The sequence below is a fragment of the Mus pahari genome, chromosome 5, assembly GCF_900095145.1.
Source record: "Mus pahari chromosome 5, PAHARI_EIJ_v1.1, whole genome shotgun sequence".
NCBI lineage: Eukaryota > Metazoa > Chordata > Mammalia > Rodentia > Muridae > Mus > Mus pahari.
Window position 1 is genome coordinate 83,278,979 of NC_034594.1, and position 6,592 is coordinate 83,285,570.

Genomic DNA, 6,592 nt, shown 5'->3' on the forward strand with positions numbered 1-6,592 from the left:
TTCTTTCACATTGTAGTATTTAAATTTTTATTTGGGCTGGAAGCTTGGCTTAGTGGTAGAGAGCTTCTCTTGTATGCAAGAGCCCTTGTGTTGAATCCCTGGTTCTACAATACATAGTCCTTAAATCCACAAAATTTTCTTGCTCTTAAAAATAAACACATGCAGGGCTGGTGAGATGGCTCAGTGGGTAAGAGCACCCAACTGCTCTTCCGAAGGTCTGGAGTTCAAATCCCAGCAACCACATGGTGGCTCACAACCATCCGTAACAAGATCTGACTCCCTTTTCTGGAGTGTCTGAAGACAGCTGCAGTGTACTTACATATAATAAATAAATAAATCTTAAAAAAATTCCAAATTGAAATATTGAAATAAATGGACAAAATTAAAGCAGGATTATCTAAAAAAATAAAAAAAACAAACACATGCATATGCAGAAATGTATCTGCACACAACCCCAGACTTAGCATAAGTAAATTGCTTTTAACATTCCCTCCATATTCCTTCTGAATGATTGACATCTTACAGTCGAAACGATGATAAAGTAATGAATAAGTTGAAAAGATCATTATTTTATTGAAAATGCATTTTGTTAAATCACAACATTTATAGGCTTATGAAGTATCCAGATATCTCCTAAAGCAATGTAGATGCTTATACTGATCAGTTTAAAAGGAAGGTCTGATTTTCTCTAGCTCACTTAACATGGGCACAGATACATGATAGATTAGAAGACACTATGTTAAAATATCCCTTCATCTTTTTGTTGGACATTTTTCCCCAGAGAACCTTTGTTCAGAGAAACCAGGTTTGTATGGATGCATAGAAAAAATAGAAGGAAAGAAAGAAAAATAGAGATAATAGAGCTATCCTGGCCCAACTAGTGCATTCTTAGCAGGGACTATGAGATTGGAAAGAAAATGAAGCAAGAGAAACTAAATTTCCAGATCTCAATTAGTGCAACAACTTTGTTAATTTTTCTGAACACACAGCAGAACCACTGCACTTAAGGGGAAGACATTCTGCCAAAGAAGAACATGGTATTGATCTTGTTTTGCTTCATAACAAATAGGAAAGGGTGATTACAAGAGAAATCTTTGGGCTTTGGTGCAGATTCCACACTAATGGCACTGGCCGCTTCTGTCCCCTCTTCATTTACCTCCACAAAGGACTTGTGTAAAACTTTAGATACCATGAGACCTTGACTGCTGCTCATGCCAGAGAAGTCAGCCTTCTGTGGATAAAAGGCGTCGACCATCCCCATGAGTTCCAATGGAACTGGGAGGTCATACTTCTCTTCCACTTTGAACTGTGGCAAACATAAATGCAACTCTGTCATATACATGTTTTCTGCTCTTGTCCACTCTAGTAACTTGTCAACAGTGAGTTGTTCTTCAATCTTTAAAAGTGGAGGAAAAGAGATTGCCATGATTAACTGAAAGACTGTAACTTACATGAACAATGAATTAAAGTGAAACCTCTAGCAATAAATAAGTACTGATTTTTGGTTTAGATATTATTTTTTTAAAATAATTTAAAGTTAGGTTTTATTTCTAACATCCAAAAATCAGTCTCATTGTTTTATACAGAATAAACTATATACATTATTATTTATGATCACAGACATCTGTATTATTTTTAATAGATGTTTCTTTATATTTTCCTGTACATAGTATTACATTTTATAGTTATCATATAGTGCCGTATGTGTTTTCTTTTCTATTCCAAATATTTATAAACACTTTTTAGACTGAATATATATCTTTCAACCAACTTTGACTTGTTACACATTAGTGGCATTATGTTGATATTTAATATTCATAAGTGCTGAATTCCTGATTAGGCATGCCTACAGTGTGATTCAGGCTGTGTGTAAAATACTTATAACATTGGATGAAACACATTATTTTCCTTTCAATTTTTCATTACAGTATTGTTTAATTATTTTCTTTAATGTCTTATTTAAATTTGAAATGATACCAAAAAATAAGGTAACAGAAGAAAATGGGACACAATCCTTACCTTCTTCAGTCCATCAATTTCCTATGGCAGCAGGACAAACATACTTAGCTCTTTGCCTTTGTATGGTATTTCCACAATCTTGGCCTGAACATCCTCCAGAAAGATGAAGTTAAATTTGTTTCTTTGTTTCATCATCTGGACAGGTTTACTCGTATTCTGCAACAAAACAGCATGTCAAACACATATCAAGGGGGACATAGGAAACAACAGATAATATTGTATGATACAAAACACATTAATATTCTTTAAACAGATAAACCTGATGTTTAGTGAAGTTCATCCAAAAGTTTTTAGTTATTCCTATTCACATAAAGTTATAAAAATAAAGTACATGATATATTTTATTTTGGACTTTCCATGGTTTCACTTTTATTCAAATTAAACTATCCATACATCACCATACGGCATTATGTAAATAAATCGCCAACAGTACCTTGTTCAGTCAAAACTTTTCTTTTGTGGTATGCTTTTCATCAAATTTGTGATTCCATTGTCCTTTGAAATACACTGCGTTGACAAGAACCAGTATAGTGCTACTACTCAGGCTCCCACTAGGAAATAAGTCTTTGATTTTTCCTTCAAGGGGAAGAACAAAGTGTCTATAGTCAGTACAAGGAGCGATCCTGGAGGATGCTTTACAAGAGTTCACCCTTGATCACTTTTCACTGTTCAACCAAGTCATTACATGAGTGATGCATTGACTTATTCATAGGATATAACGTTCCTTGAAGTGCCTTGTGAGCTACCTTGGATGGACAAATCATTTCTTGTCATAGGAAAGGCTGTCAGGCTTTTCTGGTGATTATAACCAACTCACAGTGAATACTAATACACTGTTTGGATCTACGCTGTCATCTTAACTCTTTTCCTTCCTCTTCTAGTTTTCTACCCAAATTTCTTGTTTTACACAAATGACATGGATTCTATAGTCGGAATCACATTCCTGGTAATGTGAGTCACCAACACTGCTGTGTCCTTCTGTAAGCTTTAGTATTGGGTTGCTGCAGGCTTTGCACATAAACAGAGGTGAGATATGGGATAGGTGTCTACATATATCTTTGTGGTGTGGCAAAGACAATGTGATAAATTCTTTCCAAATGTCAGGGTGGAGGAAATAGTCTGAGATCCAGGTGTGGTGACAAGAAGTATGTGCCTTGCTTTTCTGACGGGCAAAGAGAATGGAACTTTTTCTCCATTTACTCTTAGCTTTCCAGAATTGCATGCAATTTAAAGAAATTGATATGATATGAAAATATGTCACAGTGGAGGCTTTAGATTCCCCCAGATATCACTAGATAAGCTATATGTAAACAAATCTCCTGTAGTATTTCCACTGATTGGCTTTCTGCAAACTTCTCCATACTTTCTCTTGGCTCACTTCATATTTATGGAGACAATCCCATAATCTCTGGTTCTCCCTCAATGACCCTACCATGCAGTACCATTTGTTTGCCTTGCCATCCAGGAATTAATCTTCTTTTGGCTTTCTTCAGCTGCATGTGCAAAATCAAGTGATTCCACATTAGCTTGGTCATGTTTCTTAATGTCTTTCAAAAATGTCTTTGAGAATTGAAGGAACCATAAAGAATTAAGAACAAGTTAGACATCACTCAAATTTCATTAGGTGTGATGATACTATAAGTTGACTGCTGACCCTGATGGAAACTGTTAATCTAAGATCATGCAGATTTTTCACTCAGGTAATATGTAGACAATATGAGAGCAAAGTGAAGGCTTGTGTACGGTTGTCACTGAAGGTGACCTTACACCAATATATCATCTGGCAGGTGGAAAAGAGCACCTGACTTGCAAATTTCATAGGAAATTGTGCTCAGAGTGCTGGTTGGCTGATGAGCTATCCTACCACTAAACTCAACCCTTGCAATTATCCTTTGATCATGTGTTCAATGAACAGAAATTCAATATTATCTGCTACCTCCCAAGTTCTCTCCAGGATATCCCCAAGCCTGCCCATTCCAGAAATTTCCCACTTGCTATAAATCACCTGTCATAATCTTTGTGATACAGTCAGTGCTGGCTCATTATTAACACCTCATGAGAAGTTCTGGTGACTAACATTCTCTCACGGAAGTGTTTCCAAGCCCCATGGGTCACATACAAGTCACTAGGCTCTTGGACAATCCGGTGAGTTAGAATTGTGATTATGAAACTGATGTTCCTTGATCAAGTGTTGCCTGAATCTGAATCTGCCTGATCTTTTATGTATGGAGCTGTCTATCTATCTATCTATCTATCTATCTATCTATCTATCTATCTATCTATCTATCTATCTATGAATGGCATAAGATGCAGATTAAATGGATGCAGAGCCAGATGGAGCTTACCTAGAGATATGGGAAATCCTTTGCTCCATAGATACTGTTGGTCATAAGCATTATTGAATTTGTCTAACTGAGTCATAAGCTTTTGAAATTGTTCATGCACATTTGCTTCATCCTTTAATGTCAATAAAGGTGTTCAATGAATTACTCTGCTAATGTAAATGCTAAACCCATAAAATAAATACCCAAACTCTTGTAAAGACAACTTTTTGAACATTTTATGACATCTTCTATATTTTATCTTAAACATCCCTAGCATATATTCAACTTCTTCCAAAAATGACTTTTTCCTTTCTATCATATCCTGGTTTGCTGCTTTATGAAGTAAGTGTACAGTACTTTTAGATTGTTTTGGCTTCAGTTCTTCAAATGTGTAGATCATATGTAATGTCTAACCACCACCAATAATATGGTTATGCTATGTTTGCCTACTTAAAATATATAATTATATGCAGTCTCTCTCTCTCTCTCTCTTTCTCTCTCTCTCTCTCTCTCTCTCTCTATATATATATATATATATATATATATATATATATATATATAGAGAGAGAGAGAGAGAGAGAGAGAGAGAGCCTTTAGTGATATTGTCTAAGATAAGTTGACTGTGATTTATGGTTCTTCTCTCACGGTGGATAATCTCTGCCTATAAGATAGCACATGCCCATGATTAGTCTAAGGACTGGACTACATATCAGTCTGAGTACAATCTAAATAAAAAAAGTTCCAAGAAATTATGATCTTATTCCTCTTAATCCAATTTTTGTATTATGATAATATTTTTAGTACCATTATTGTGATACTGACAATTATTCTTTCTTTTTTTTGAACAATTATTCTTTCTTGCAATATTGTCTAACATCTATTGTGGTTTCTTACTTGTAGCAAGTCAACCAGTTGTGTAAGTGTTTGTATATGTTGAATCATATTCTTTTTCACTTCCACTTTGCTAGGATGCAGTCTCAGTGCATCAGGGCAGAGCTTTGGAAAGTTTCCTATCTGTTAGTTACAGAGCTAGACCATCCTCCTCTCCATCCAATACTGACCTTCTTCTGTAGTTAATGAACGTAATGACTATGAGAAAGAAGTGTGGCTGTAATCCACATACAAATCTCTTTTGTTTGGAAATTCCCCTATAGACTGATTCTTTTAATTGTAAAATGGTCACTTTAAGTTATAATGCTGTCAAAAATCTGAAGCTCTCCTAAACATGAGGTACCCTGTACTTGCATGACATTCTGCAGGTTTTTCTGTTGATTCCTTTGTGGGTTTCATTGAAATGAAGAACCTGGGAGAGACATTAAGTGCAACAAGAAAAATTTACTTAAAATTCTGCCTAAATCAAGAAAACAAAAACAGAACAAAATCCTGAAAAATAAAGCCAAAAGATTTAAAAATTTGGAAAAATATATACTCTAATAGTTGTACAAGTGTTTGTATGAAACACCATAAAGCTGATCTATCACCACTCACATAACCAAATGCCCATTCAGTCAGTGCTTAGCGAATACTTCACTTCACATCCATCATATCTGAGCAAATACATTTTTGCACAAATAGTCTCTACCATTTAAGATAATTTCTTGTTGTTGGACACTTGAGGGAAATTATTCTACTCTAGCACTTAATGGCTATCAGGAAGCACCTGGACCATGTTTGGGAAGGGCATGTTTCTCCCAAAGTTCACAGTCATGGCACTGCCTACTCAGCATCATGTTCTTCATCTCAGGCGTCAAGCTGTATTGTCATTTACCTGTACACTAACAAAGTGCAGGAGAGACAAGTACACTGAACAACAAATTTAGAAGGTAAGTCTAAGCTTCATTGTATTGACCAGTTTGTCCTTTGGCTCCAAGCAGAATCATTGCTAATGCTGTCATCTGCTTATCGGGGAATAGAGGATGTTGTTGTCTGATTCTCTGAGCTGCCTGTACAGCTCAAGTGTGAATTTAGTAGTGGCTTCAGCAAACAAATCCATGATGGCTTAGTGTGACCTTGAAGTCCTATAACAGCATAAAGTCAGTACAAAGGTTAGAATGACTTCACTAAATAAAGCATCACCCTGTAATGAATATTTCTTATAAAAAATGACATACCTGTATCATCAGATTCTGGCAAATAAATTTATTTCATTAATTCTGTCAATTTCTCTATCAGTTACTCTATGCAAAGAGAAAAATGGTTCTGATTCTAGTTTAAATAACAAACATTCTGGAAAACATTTGTTGTTATTG

General features: G+C 35.4%; 1 pseudogene; it reads right to left on the reverse strand.

The window, feature by feature from the left end:
* Positions 1 to 1,003: 1,003 nt before the first annotated feature.
* LOC110322345 lies at positions 1,004 to 6,336 on the reverse strand (annotated as a pseudogene).
* Between the last annotated feature and the right edge of the window lie 256 nt (positions 6,337 to 6,592).